This window comes from Lissotriton helveticus, chromosome 12 (genome assembly GCF_964261635.1).
Source record: "Lissotriton helveticus chromosome 12, aLisHel1.1, whole genome shotgun sequence".
Taxonomy (NCBI): Eukaryota; Metazoa; Chordata; class Amphibia; order Caudata; family Salamandridae; genus Lissotriton; species Lissotriton helveticus.
In genome coordinates, this window is record NC_136073.1 from 149,004,166 (window position 1) to 149,019,771 (window position 15,606).

The following is a 15,606-nucleotide window of genomic DNA, read 5'->3' on the forward strand; positions in this document are numbered from 1 at the left end:
AAAGATAAGGTGCACAATATTTTGGACACTGTATCCTTCAACGTTGAATCAAACCAAAAACTTATACATAGGATTTTTTTCGTCCTACTTAGTTATGGCGAATATTTTATACTTTTACCCACTCCAGACATCTATTGGAGTATTTTACGGGAAAAAGTGGTCTCTGTGAAAAGCACGACTGAGTTACTCTAGTTTCTAGCGTTAAATTAGTGAATTACCAAATGTTGGGGGTCATGTAATGTAGTTCCTATATTCCCAATAGGCTCTACGCATTTGAATAATATATCCTATAGATTTGACATAGGACTTGGGTCGACTAGGTCTCTATTGAATATATAAGACTTAATTGTGAGTGCCAGCTAGCTCAGAGGTCACTAGAAACTTTCTCGAATAAACAAGAAGGGATACGTTTCTGACAACCGCATAAACATGACAACTTTATTTCCCCAAGAATAAACGTATCTTCAGAGTCGTGGAAACAATAGATAGATATTTTACACAGTCAATCGTGCATGCTTCGTTTCACCAGAAGTGCAGAGAAAATAGAGAGACTGGCGTTTTCAATAAAAGGATTTATTGAACAGTATTCTTTCTCATGCAAGTAAAGTGAACTGCTACAATCGTAATACTAGTTGCAAAGTATAATGCGTACACTAAGAAGAGTATTATAAAATAATACTGTAAAAGCATTGTATGGTTTCTAAACCATAGATAAATACATACATAAATAACAAAGGCTAAAAGTACTCAACTGGGGCTTCTATAATATGCCTACCCCAATGTACCTTACCTAAGTCTAGTACAAGGGAAGAAGTAAGTGAGGTGTAGCATAGGTTTAGTTTTTTTTTGCCAAGAATCTATCCAAGATTTCTCTAAGGGTCTAATCAGCTCCGTACCTTGGTTTTAGAATGAAGGAGGTCTGGTATTTCTGTCTCGGGACTCGATTTCCCAACACCCCGCGAGGGGAGCTTGGAAACACTGGAGCTGGATTCTCGCTGGGAGATCAGTGTGTCAGCTGGAGGGTCGGCATCCTTCAGCACTTGCTGTAGAGAGATGCGTCGGGCAAGTAGATAGTCGAGCTGCTCCGAACCATTGTGTCTTTGCTAGGGCAAGTGTCGGCATATTTATACCTTGAAGGTGCCTAGTTTGGCGTAAAGTTGGGCATAATAACGTCATCAAGGTACCCCAAGGGAATAATGGTTCTTTGAAAACTCCATGAATTCTTGGACAAATCAATATTCAAGCAAGGGGATGTCCCTAACTGCTTAAGCTGAGTTTTCCAAGAAATCGTTGTGGCTTTTTGGAACGAGTGGAAGTAGCCATGCCTGTATTTTGACAGCATGGGCTATATCTAAATATGGTTATGATATCTATGCCTATATAAGGGCAATGTGAATTGTACCTATATAAGGGCATGAATCTGTAAATTTCGCTCGGATCCTGAAACGCCATACAACAGGCCTCCTCAGGTGATGGGGAACTTTTGTGACCTGAGGTGCCCATGCGAACAAACTGGTGTTGGCTTGAAAGGTAGATAGAGAACCAGTGAAGCACTTTACCAGTGATTCCCATTTACGACCCAAGGGTGTGTGTGAGAAGTTGGCCTGATAGGGGATGTTTCCAATTCTGGAACCACCTATTATCAGACCAAACAATCCCTTATGGTGTCTGGTTGTAAATCAACCTTATTAGACAAGCTATCCTAGGGGTAGCATGGACTAAGCAGCCTAAAGGCTTAACTTAAGAGGTCGTGTTAAGCGAGCTGTTTTACCACATACAATCCTGTAATATCAAATGAAAGGACACCACACAAGTATATATTATAAAAATATATGTATTTATTACTAAAAACAATCCCCAGTATTCTTTATGAATAAAGGGGCACAAGCGTTAAATCAAAAGCTCTGTTTTAACATACAAGTTGCACAATTATGGATGAGGGCGGGTGGCCACTCAAACCATATACTAAACAAGTGGTATAAGAGATACCAATCGAGCAGTGGTTAGGCCTAGGGCCTAGGGAATCGCTGGGAGCAGTCAGGACAAGCAATGCTGAAGTCGGGAATGGCCCTCGGGATTCGGGAGATGTGCGGAAAGCGCACGCATGCACCAATGTTAACCAATGGTGCGTAAAAGTCATAGAGTTAAAGTTTAAGGACACTTCCGCTGGACCTAGAGGAACAAAACTCAACACACAGACCCTAGAGATGTGCACCAGTGTGGGAACACCGGCGGAGCAAAGTTACCTCACCCACAGGAAGTGGGTGCACAGGGTCGAAGTGGCGTCGGGTTTTGACACGCAGGCTCTTGGTGCTTGAAGCTGAAAGGGCTGCAGGCGGGTTGAAGATGAAGTGTCCGGTGGAGTCCAAGGGTGGACTCAAGTCGAAGGGTACCTGAAAGCAGAGGGGACAGAGTCTGGGTCACTCAGCAGTGACCAGGGTGGAACCAGGACGGAACCAGGCAATGTCGGGCGCAATCAGGTGGTCGTCGAGGAGCTTCTCTCCACTGTCACATGGGTTCTGGGGCATCTGCGATGTCCAGGAGCAGGTCACGATCTGTCCCACGCAGGCTCTCACCGTCGGCGCTGTCGGCTTCAAGTTTGGAGCAAACAACACTTGGCAAGAGCAATCCACGCAGGATCGGAAGATTGCTTCTCACTCGGACCAGGAAGTTCAGAGTCGGGGCTCCTTTTCAGGGGAGCTGGTGTGGATTTGGAGCAACCAGATTCACGAGTCTTCTTTGTAGTTTTGTCGGCACAGGGACCACTAGCCAGCTGGCAAGTGACCGGGCCAACGCGTTGAGCCAAATGGAGCAGAAGGGCCCCACGCAGCACTCGTCGAGTGTGGAGGGCTGAACTTCGGCTCAAGAGTAGCTCAGGGTGGGGGCTTCTCAAACCCCGGTGCACAGCTTCGAGGGTCACTCGTGGGCTGCACGGTCAGCGTCTTGTGGTCAATTCAAGATGGCGTGCCCCACGCTTCCGGTCGCCTCCACGGGTCTCAGCTCTGCAGGGACTGTGGATCGGGCTGTTGGAAGGCAGGCAAGCTTGATCTCGTCGATCTCAGTCGCTCGAGTTCCGGCGGGAACTGCAACTAAGTAGACGTCGAGGGCTGGAGGTGCCTGCTGCTGCAGGGTGGTCACTCCTTGACCACAAGGGAGATTCTTCGGGCTTCCACGTTGAGATGGAGGTCCAAGGGTCCAGAGTTTCGTTTCTAATGTTTCTTCCAGGAAATCTGATGTGCATTGGCACTGCTCCCACTCTTATTCGAATCTGGGGGGCGTGATTACCTGCTAGGTCCCCCCCTATGGGTGGGACCCAGGAAGGGGGTGGATACACCCCTTTCCTTTGATCCAGGCCGCCCTGGCACGAGGGCTGGAGTGCCCCAGAACCGGTTTGGCCGGATTATGCAAGGGGCAGCCTTGTGCGCCCCAGGCAGTGTCTGGTTTCTTTCAGACCTCCCTGCTACAATCCACTATCTCCTGTCTGGAGGGTGGTGACACCCTCCTGTGGCAGGAAACCCTTTGTCCAGGCCCCATTTGCTGAGTTTCGGTCAGCTGCAGGGGTCCAGACTCTTGTCTGTGGCAGAGGCATCCATTTTGTGGATCTAAGGCCCTTTTTGAAATTAACCGCATTAAAGTAAAGGAACATGTCTTACCCCTCTAGAGGGGTGGAATGCTATCCCCGTCGCCAGAACTGGCGAGGGGATAGTATTCCAAATCGTATGACACCTTACACGACATGTTTTGATAAAGCCAAACCAGAGTTGCTACATAACCGCGAGGATTATAAGGCACTTAAGAGTATATGGTATGGCATTATCCTAAATCACAGCTTAGGGAGTTGTTCCCGACAGCTGCAGACAGGCTCAGCTCATGCTAGAGCTCCATCTCACATTAAACCACGCACTCTGCCTCCAGGATTGATGAGGCCTTCCATAGGAGTGGCTCACAGGTTTATATGTGTCCAGATATAGGTTTAGATATAGGTATACTATATCTAAGTAAGGGGTGATTACACCACCTTACCCCAGCTGAGTGATCAGCCAGTTGTGTCAATTTAAGAACCAGCCAGGGGTGGCAAAAGATATGCTGCAGCCCCTGGTAGGCCTTGGTGGCCCCTATGCCCTGGGCAACCAATAGTGCATTATACAGGGGCTGACAAGGAGTCCATTTCCAATTGTGGTATGTACCTAGGGTACATGGAATCCATTTTACAGAGAGAGCAGATGGCCTGGGGCCCTGATTAGCAGGGAACCAGGTCAACTAAGTCAAAAAACCAGCTAAACACAGGCAAAAAATCTGGGGTAACCATAGTCAGGTAGCCACCTTCCTACATAACCCCCCCCCCAAACGAAAGGAGATAAGGCTATCCTTGGCCAGGTAAGCCTATATTGCCTGAGTGGCCATATAAGGAAGTACCTGCACTAGCATGGGTACCCCCTGTCTCATGGTCCACTAAGCAGTCCCTCACCCTTTGGGTATTAGAGGGTCTCCACCATAGGGAATCACTACCTTGGGTGTGTTTATGCAAAGTTAAAGGCTGGTTTGGATATGGAGTACTGAAGTGAGGCTCTACTAATTTAGGGCTTAGCTTCCTCCAATTATCTTCCACCATGTGTGCCTTTCTTTCTTTAACTGAGTTGCACTGTGCTCTCAGGGTCAACCTCTGGCTACCTAAAGCTGGAGGCTGGGTCCCTCTGTTTGGCTTGCTGGAGGGACAGTTCAGGTTTGGGCCCTTTGGGTCCCAGGTTTGGCTGTGCCCAACAGAATCCATCTGTGGGAGGTCCCTAACTGTTTTTAAGGGGGCTCCCTCAGGAGTTTTTAAAGTTTTCACCTCACTAGGGCTACTAGTTTTGGTGCCCCTAATCTGTTGATGGGGGTGCTTTATTTGACAGGGGGCCCTCTGGGTCTCACTGTCCTTCTTGTCCTCTGCAGCCCTGGGCTGGCTAAGGCAAGGGAGAGAGGGGCAGGTTACCTGCTCCAGACTGGGTCCCACCTGAGAAGGGTCCACCGCCATCAGAGGCTCTGTCAGGCCAGGCCTAACAACCTCTGGGGCAGTTCCTTCATCAGGGGTAAGATCAGTTCCCTGAGGAGGCTGATCCTGTCCTAAAGTCTGGTGAGGGGGAGATTTCTCTTCCTCCTCCATGCTCTCAGTTTGTGTGGAGTTATCCATCTTTTCAGGCTTCACAACACACATATCAGTTTGAGTTTGGGCTGTGGCCATCACAGCCCCACCAACCTTTTCAGGAGGAGACTCAGTTTGGGTTTCTGCTGTTATCATAACAGCTTTGCTATTCTGTTCAGGAAGAGCTTTTGCTAAAGATGGGGCAGAGAGTTTCTCAGCCCTACCAACCTTTTCAGGAAGGACATCTTGGATTGGGGCTGTAGCCATTACAGCCCCACTAACCTTTCCATTGGAATTTATCATTCTAGAATGGATTCCCTGTTCAACCTCAGCCCAGGCTGAGATTTCATTACCAAGTAGGCAGTCTACAGGCAAGTTTGGTGACACTGCCACTCTCTTTGGGCCAATGACACCTCCCCAGCTGAGACTTAGTACTGCCATGGGATGATTTGTTTGGATTCCATCAATGTTTGTAACCTGGTATGTGGCACCAGGTAAAAGTTGCTTAGAGGGGACTATGCCATCAGCCACCATGGTGATGCTAGCCCCTGTGTCTCTAAAAGCTTCAACTTTCAAACCATTGATGATGGGTTCTTGTCTATATTTGCTCAAAGTATTTGGGCAATCAGAGAAGTTGGCAAACCCCATGCCAGTCTCATAAACAAGATTATTTGGGGAGGGGGACCTGGATAGGCCAGGGTCCTCCTGGGCTCCAAAAGTAAACCCACCCAGATTCCTGGGTGTGCTCCCACTTCCTGGGGGATTACTGCTGACAGTAACAGGAGGTGTTGGAGCTGGCTTTGGAGGTATATTCTCTTTATTGTTATTCTTGGGACAACAGTTATCTGTTTTGTAATGCCCAACCTGTTTACAGGCATAACAATAAGGCTTTTTCTCAGTTGAAGAAGTGTCTTGGGACCCACCCCCATTCTTGGAGTTTTGGGGCCTTGGGGAAGTCTTTTCTTTATTTTTATCCCCACCCTTATCTTGAGGCTTGGTAGACTCCTTCTTCTGGTTACTGTCCTGATTCTTAGGCCTAATCCTGGTTCTGACCCACTTGTCTGCCTTCTTTCCCAATTCTTGGGGAGAGGTCAGATCAGAGTCCACCAGGTGCTGGTGTAAGAGCTGGTTCTGACAATTACTTAGGATCTGCTCCCTCATAATCAAATTATACAATCCTGTAAAGTCATGTACTTTGCTGCCATGTAGCCAACCCTCCAGAGCCTTAGTTGCACAATCAACAAAATCAGTCCAGTCCTGAGTCTGTGTCTTCTGGGTGTCTCTGAACTTTAACCTGTACTGTTCAGTGGTTAAGCCAAACCCATCTATTAGGACACTCTTCAGGACTTTGTAATTGTGTGCATCCTCATGTCTAACAGTGAGGAGCTTATCTCTCCCTTTCTCTGAAAAGGAGTACCATAAGATTGCTGCCCACTGTTCCTCAGGAACCTGCTGTACCATGCAGGCTCTCTCAAGAGCAGTTATCCACTTGTGGATGTCATCCCCTTCCTTGTAGGGGGGCACAATCTTTGTCAGGTTTCTACTATCATAGGACCTGGGGTTCTCTTTAGGAATATTGCTGCCACCAGTGGCATCTAAGCCACACAATTTTTGCTCTCTTGCCAAGGCAAGTCTAGCTTGAGCCAAGGCTACCTCCTCCCTCTCTATTTGGAGTTTGACAGCCCTCATTCTGGCCCTATGCTCTAGCTTTTGAGAAGCAGTCATGCCTCTCTGAGATTCTCTGGAGGCACTAGAAATATGAGAGTCCCCTGAGGGAGATCTCACTCTTCTGTTGCCTGGGAGAATGCTATAGGATCTGGGGAGGTGCTGGCCCTCTCCATTCCCTAGTAGGTTTAAGTTGGCCTGGCTAAGCCTGGCAACTCCAACCTGGCTACCCTCCTGACCCTGGTCTTCTGTGTCCTCAACCTCTGAGTCCTCATCCCCCTCTTCTCCTTCTTCTTCCTCCTGAGGGGTACCAGTTACAGGTGGGTTCTCTCCATTTCCTGACCCTAGGGGAATTCCCTTCGCCCTTTCTAAGTCATCCTGTTCTAGAATGGCTATCAGGATTGGACAGGTGGGGCTTCTGCCCCTTTTTAACCCTCTTGATTTGCACAAGGCAATCAAGTCCTTTCGGGTTAGTTTGTCATAGCTGGAAGTTGCCTGGGTAAGGTCAACTGTCACAGGAGTAGACCCTGAGGCTTTTCCTGTGTCAGACATGACTCTAGTGTGGTGTAAGTGATGCACCTACCTACACTAAGTGTTTTCCTACTGTACCTTACTAGTGAGTTGTAGTCAGGGTGTGCTAATCCCTTTAATCTACAACTACTAAGTTCAGTAGAACTTAATATGCTAAGCTTTTGATTTATATGTACCTAGAGGTACTTGATGTGATCTTTCAATTTGATAAAAGATTGCAATGGTAAAACAACAGCAAGCTCAAATCCGCACCGCTGATCACCAATGTGAGAAGTTGGCCTGATAGGGGATGTTTCCAATTCTGGAACCACCTATTATCAGACCAAACAATCCCTTATGGTGTCTGGTTGTAAGTCAACCTTATTAGACAAGCTATCCTAGGGGTAGCATGGACTAAGCAGCCTAAAGGCTTAACTTAAGAGGTCGTGTTAAGCGAGCTGTTTTACCACATACAATCCTGTAATATCAAATGAAAGGACACCACACAAGTATATATTATAAAAATATATGTATTTATTACTAAAAACAATCCCCAGTATTCTTTATTAATAAAGGGGCACAAGCGTTAAATCAAAAGCACTGTTTTAACATACAAGTTGCACAATTATGGATGAGGGCGGGTGGCCACTCAAACCATATACTAAACAAGTGGTATAAGAGATACCAATCGAGCAGTGGTTAGGCCTAGGGCCTAGGGAATCGCTGGGAGCAGTCAGGACAAGCAATGCTGAAGTCGGGAATGGCCCTCGGGATTCGGGAGATGTGCGGAAAGCGCACGCATGCACCAATGTTAACCAATGGTGCGTAAAAGTCATAGAGTTAAAGTTTAAGGACACTTCCGCTGGACCTAGAGGAACAAAACTCAACACACAGACCCTAGAGATGTGCACCAGTGTGGGAACACCGGCGGAGCAAAGTTACCTCACCCACAGGAAGTGAGTGCACAGGGTCGAAGTGGCGTCGGGTTTTGACACGCAGGCTCTTGGTGCTTGAAGCTGAAAGGGCTGCAGGCGGGTTGAAGATGAAGTGTCCGGTGGAGTCCAAGGGTGGACTCAAGTCGAAGGGTACCTGAAAGCAGAGGGGACAGAGTCTGGGTCACTCAGCAGTGACCAGGGTGGAACCAGGACGGAACCAGGCAATGTCGGGCGCAATCAGGTGGTCGTCGAGGAGCTTCTCTCCGCTGTCACGTGGGCTCTGGGGCATCTGCGACGTCCAGGAGCAGGTCACGATCTGTCCCACGCAGGCTCTCACCGTCGGCGCTGTCGGCTTCAAGTTTGGAGCAAACAATACTTGGCAAGAGCAATCCACGCGGGATCGGAAGATTGCTTCTCACTCGGACCAGGAAGGTCAGAGTCGGGGCTCCTTTTCAGGGGAGCTGGTGTGGATCTGGAGCAACCAGATTCACGAGTCTTTTTTGTAGTTTCGTCGGCACAGGGACCACTAGCCAGCTGGCAAGTGACCGGGCCAACGCGTTGAGCCAAATGGAGCAGAAGGGCCCCACGCAGCACTCGTCGAGTGTGGAGGGCTGAACTTCGGTTCAAGAGTAGCTCAGGGTGGGGGCTTCTCAAACCCCGGTGCACAGCTTCGAGGGTCACTCGTGGGCTGCACGGTCAGCGTCTCGTGGTCAATTCAAGATGGCGTGCCCCACGCTTCTGGTCGTCTCCACGGGTCTCAGCTCTGCAGGGACTGTGGATCGGGCTGTTGGAAGGCAGGCAAGCTTGATCTCGTCGATCTCAGTCGCTCGAGTTCCGGCGGGAACTGCAACTAAGTAGACATCGAGGGCTGGATGGTGCCTGCTGCTGCAGGGTGGTCACTCCTTGACCACAAGGGAGATTCTTCGGGCTTCCACGTTGAGATGGAGGTCCAAGGGTCCAGAGTTTCGTTTCTAATGTTTCTTCCAGGAAATCTGATGTGCATTGGCACTGCTCCCACTCTTATTCGAATCTGGGGGGCGTGATTACCTGCTAGTTCCCCCCCTATGGGTGGGACCCAGGAAGGGGGTGGATACACCCCTTTCCTTTGATCCAGGCCGCCCTGGCACGAGGGCTGGAGTGCCCCAGAACCGGTTTGGCCGGATTATGCAAGGGGCAGCCTTGTGCGCCCCAGGCAGTGTCTGGTTTCTTTCAGACCTCCCTGCTACAATCCACTATCTCCTGTCTGGAGGGTGGTGACACCCTCCTGTGGCAGGAAACCCTTTGTCCAGGCCCCATTTGCTGAGTTTCGGTCAGCTGCAGGGGTCCAGACTCTTGTCTGTGGCAGAGGCATCCATTTTGTGGATCTAAGGCCCTTTTTGAAATTAACCGCATTAAAGTAAAGGAACATGTCTTACCCCTCTAGAGGGGTGGAATGCTATCCCCGTCGCCAGAACTGGCGAGGGGATAGTATTCCAAATCGTATGACACCTTACACGACATGTTTTGATAAAGCCAAACCAGAGTTGCTATATAACCGCGAGGATTATAAGGCACTTAAGAGTATATGGTATGGCATTATCCTGAAACAGCTTAGGGAGTTGTTCCCGACAGCTGCAGACAGGCTCAGCTCATGCTAGAGCTCCATCTCACATTAAACCACGCACTCTGCCTCCAGGATTGATGAGGCCTTCCATAGGAGTGGCTCACAGGTTTATATGTGTCCAGATATAGGTTTAGATATAGGTATACTATATCTAAGTAAGGGGTGATTACACCACCTTACCCCAGCTGAGTGATCAGCCAGTTGTGTCAATTTAAGAACCAGCCAGGGGTGGCAAAAGATGTGCTGCAGCCCCTGGTAGGCCTTGGTGGCCCCTATGCCCTGGGCAACCAATAGTGCATTATACAGGGGCTGACAAGGAGTCCATTTCCAATTGTGGTATGTACCTAGGGTACATGGAATCCATTTTACAGAGAGAGCAGATGGCCTGGGGCCCTGATTAGCAGGGAACCAGGTCAACTAAGTCAAAAAACCAGCTAAACACAGGCAAAAAATCTGGGGTAACCATAGTCAGGTAGCCACCTTCCTACAGTGTGTGACAGGGTGGAATGGTCAGCTGTGTCCAAGGCAGCTGAGATCTCCAGCAACAGCAGGAGACAGGGTTAATCTTCATCTGTGGTCAAGAGGGCAAGATCTACGATGTGTCGGGTGTACCTTGTAGTATCCATTCAGCAGTATGATCTGAAGCTAGATGGGGAGATAGTTATAATTATTATGATTGTAGAGATGAACATAGACTGCTTCTTTAATGATATTGCTGATTAATAGTAGGTGAGTGATGGGCCGTTAGTTGGCAAGGTCACCCGTGTCTAGTGTAGGTTTCTTTAAATGTGGGAGAATCTGGCCTGTCTTGAGATCTTCCGAGTTAAGGGATCATTGACAGTTGTATGTAGGGGTAAGAGCATCCCCAGAGAGCTTTGAAAGATGATAAGACATAATCATAAGAAGTGCCTTTTAAGGAGTCAAGAATGTCAGTCAGATCTCACAGAGCTAAGGATGTAAAGGCTGACCATTGTGGAATTTTCCAGGAAGAGTGGGTGTACACGAAGCAGGCTTTGTGTTATTGATGGGCTGATGAATTTTCTGTATTTATTCACTGTGTCAACGATGATGGCATTGGACTTTTCTATGTGGAATAGCTGTGTCCAGCAGGGGATTGATGCAATACATGTTTTCAACAGCATTCTTGTTCTGTTTGTGGCTTCATTGATGGTGATGGTATATTATTTTGTCTTGGCTGATGTGATGAGCTCTCTGTATGTCGCACGAAGGGACTTCAGTATCAAGAGGTCCTTGGATGTTTTTTGTATTTTCTTTCCTGTCTGCAAATGGGTTGTTGTCAACAGCATCTTTAGAATACCAGGTGCTGAACACTTTGATGTAATTTGGGGAGTGGATGTTCACATAGATTTCCAAAACAATGTTGCTGTTTAGAACAGTGTTTACATCAGACATGGCATTGATGGGGTGTAAAATGTGTTCAAGCATGTTTTTGGATAAAGTGCTCAAAGGATCTGAAAGTTTGGTCATCTCTTTTGTGTATGATCTTGAATTATAAGTAGTACATTGAGCAGGAAGAGGGGGGTGGCAAAGTGGTCGGTTCATTCCAAGGGCATACGTGGTTTGCTTTGGATTGTTGGTGATGTTGAGAAGTTAAGGTTGAGAATGTGGCCTTTATAGTGAATTGGTTGTGTGACACACTGTACCACGTTAGGTCTTGATGAGGGTGTTTTTAGGTTATATTTTCTGAGAGGTTGAGGTCACTCAATAGGTTGGTGTGGGCGTGTCAGATGGACGAGGTGGTGAGGCAATCAGTGTTCATCAATTTAGTCCTTGTTCTACCCAATATTTCCATTTACTGTAGGAATTAATTGTATACACAAGTCTTGCAAACAGTTAAATAATGCATAACCTTGTGCTTATAATCTTCTTCCTCGGCTGAGATTTCTGGAAAGCCACGGTGATAAATTTGCGAATAGGCCACATACTTCACTCTCTCTCAGGACAATAGACATCCTGAGCTTTCGTACCTTGAGATTTACCCTGCCTCCGGTTTGAAAGGCATCTGTCATAAGATGTTCCTGCTCAATGACCTGCTATGATAAACGATAGGCTGCCTGCTTCTGGCTTCTCTCTCAACAGCCTCTTTAAAGGGAGAGTATGGTATTCTCCCTCCTCCCTTCACTTTTGACTACATGAATTCACAAGGTAATTACGCCATTGGTTTCATCCATTTGCAAATGCAGAACTCAGAGGGCTGGGAGCAACTGGAAGGAGTGTGTTTATCTTTACCTTTTAATCCTAATTTGGTTGGAAGAGATACACATTTGGGAGGAGTTATGTGATAGGAAGAGAGACTTTTTGCCAAGGCTCTCACCTGCTATCTTTCTAAGCTGTAGAACAAGGCCTTGTAGGATGACATTTATATGTATTCACAGCAATTGTGTTATACTTTTGGGAAAGGAAGTCGATTTTACTAGGATGTAAATCATTGAGCAAATCACTAGTGGGTAGACTTTATACAACAGTGATCCCACCACTCTCACATTAGAAGTGCTGCTGGAATAGAAAAGTACCTAAAAGGTTATCTAGCATGACAAATTCACCTGTGGTACAATAATACACTTGAGTATTACTGGACATCGTATTTTGTATATATGGGTTTTCCTTAAGCAAATCAATACCTCGCTCCTAATCTTATACTGGTTGAGTAGACAAAAGAAATATAACCAACTGTCAACTTATTAGAAAGTTGTCTATTCAACTTTTATTTTACATCTTTTACAGTTCATGCATTTAAATTCCTCAAATTCTACACTGTCCTTGTTAATATGACAATTTGGCCAATGAGACATTCAGTCCTATAACTTGAAAATGGCCCGCCTGTAGATAGTTTACAAAATATCAAATCACCAGTTTGTATTGTAGCGATAAGTTCTTCCAATATTTATTGGGAACTTCAGTTGCTTCTCTCTTTAGCCTTCCATGGTGGACTCCGTATTACATATGTTTGATGAGTTTCCGTCTGTTCATTTTCTGTCACCTCAGGACTCAACATAGTGTGTGAACATTATGTCTACTGCAATAATGCATGCAGCAAGTGCCTCAGATGGCCTCAGGGGCCCACTGCCACAATGGTAAATCAGGTAGATCTGTTGTGTGCTCTCAATGGTGAACATTAGTGCTTTTTTAAGCCAAGAAAATATGTGATGGAAGGTTGTGAACAGATTCTTGTATGTGTGTCAAACCCAGATCTCAGTAGTAAAAGCCATCTGTGTTCTTCTAAGTGTGCCCCCATGTGTGAGATACTCTGAGCGAACAGGACAACTTGGGTAACATGTCAGGTTGTGAATTGTTTACCCAGACCTGAGATTACTTTTAATATTGAGACACAGGCTTGACACACATACAACTCTGTGAAGGTCTGTCAAATTTCAATCATGAATGCCTGAGGAAAGTGTGAGTCCTCTCAGTAGCCAGTGTGCCACCCTGCACTCATTAGTACATCCAACATGTCTCAAGTGGTGCTCTTGCCAGAAGATGTAAGTTTGTACAGAAGTAGGTAAGCAAGGCACCAAACTCTCACTCTCATCTTGAAGTAAGTGGCCCTTAGGGGCCATCCGGGTTTTTTACAACCACCTGCTATGCCTTCCCAAGTAATGTAGAGTCGGTCAGACAGTAGAGAATACAAAATGTTAGTTTATTAGCAATACTCTGCAGAGGAGTCCAAGTCTGACCTGCGACAAAAGATGTCTGCTGAGGTACTGGCCCCCAAACAGCCGGTAACACAATATGATTCTTCCCAAGAACCTCCAGCCACGCCCACAGTGGAAAGTTAACAAAGAAGGCACAGAGGGGTGAGCTACCACCTGCCAGATGGGTACATAATATCTACAATTCAAGGTTACTATTCTGAGCCTCAGCGTCTCCTAATGTGGGAGCAAAGTTACACACGAGGATAGAAATGCCAGGGCAGAAAGGCCTATTCATTACTAAGTCAGAATCCAACCTTGAGCAGGGGAGGAAATAATAGCTGAATACAGTGTTCTGATCTGGCAAGCAATACAAATAATGAGGCCTAGTTCAGGCACAGCCTAATGGGGAAATACAAAATGGAGTCCCACTTGCTAACTGAGGCCTGCGCTTTACAAGGTTAACTCAGTGGGTTTCATAGCGTGAATGCAAATGAAATGTCATTTAGCCGCACACTGCTAACCTACTATGGCACGGAATAAGTATATTTTAAGAATGGGTTTTTCAAACCTAACAATCTGGACAGTGAAAAAGAACCAAGCAAAGACTTTCAGTAGGAAATCCAATAGGAAATCTGACTGTGAAAGAGCAAAAATCAGAGACAACAATAGTAGCAAGTGGGTGAGAAACGCAATGTAAAAGAAGGGAATCAATGCCTTACAATGGCTCCATTACTTGTCAATGCATCATTTATATCAGATTTAAACAGAAACTGACACCACAGAAAAAGACACCTTCATCTTGAATTGGAAACTCTCGTAATAATCTCTGGACAGACCACAGTCTTGGGAACGGGTTTGTTTACCCTCCCCCTGCCATTTCATTCCTGTTGTCAACTAGACACATGAAGAACCCACAAACTTGAGATGTTTCCTCTGATGCAGGGCTTTATATTCCAACCACTGCCCTTCAATTTTGATTCTCTATGCAATTAAAAGAGCAGAACTTTGGGTGTCCACAACTGCTTAAATGCTGGTGCAGTCTAGCCCAAGAGGATGCCCAGCCCTTTGCAGTACAATAAGTGCACCTTCTTCTTCTGAACACATTCCACCCTTTGGAAGCTCTTAGAATGCATGCTGCACCACCAATTGAACCTCAGATCTTGTCTGAGACTTAAGGTAACTTTAGCAATTGTATCACTAAATAGGGGAGATGTAATGCCAAATATGGAGATGAGAAAGCTGCATGTTCTTTGCAGATTTCTATACAGTCCTCTTCTTAAATCAGGTTATTTTAGTGGAATACGTTGCTTGAAATTCAGAAGGTATATTTTTACTAGATGTGTTTGTATACCTGGTCTTGGACCAGGGTCAACGGACTTGATAATTCTCGCCTCAGTGCCTACTCTAACCAGGGAACACACTCGGTAACTCTGGGCATTAAGCTTGCCTCATCTCTACAACGGCCCCCCACAGACGCCGGGGATGCCTGGTTTCACCCTGGAGATACCCAGAAAGGGAGCATCTCACAGGGAAAACCAGGACGGGTTCCCCAGCGGTCTACAGCGCCAGGACACTCGGGTAGAGTAACAGTGCGCTTTACAAGTAACCCACATTTACATTTACATACAGTGCCCATTTATAAAGCACTCTAAATTAGAAAAAATATGTACTTTTTAAGTACAGACACTATTGAATGTTTTTCAGTGATGTCTTATAATTTCATTTTTAATTGTATCTTGACAAGAATGTTGTCATGAGTGTGAAAGTGATCAGATATGATATCTTCTCCAGTTGCGCCACCATGCTACCTTGCAATTCTGTATGCGCTTGTTGATGGTATGTTTTCTTCTGATGCCAAGCTCACCTGTAATGTTCCCTCTGTTTGCAGAGAGGAAAGATCTTCATTGCAGATTTTAAGATATTGGAAGGAGTTCCTGCAAATATATTGAATGGTCGTCAGCAGTACATGGTTGCTCCCTTGTGTCTTCTCTACCACTCCCCCCAGGGTGAGATAATACCCCTAGCAATCCAGGTAAGATGTTGTCTTTGAGCCATCCGGCCTGTCTAAAACTTTGAAATTTCAAGACATTAGTTAATTTATTCAGAATGTGAATAAAT

At 46.4% G+C, this 15,606-nt stretch overlaps 1 pseudogene; it reads left to right on the forward strand.

The window, feature by feature from the left end:
* Nucleotides 1-15,606, forward strand: part of LOC144797977 (polyunsaturated fatty acid lipoxygenase ALOX15B-like) — a 239,048-nt pseudogene that overhangs the window by 40,550 nt on the left and 182,892 nt on the right.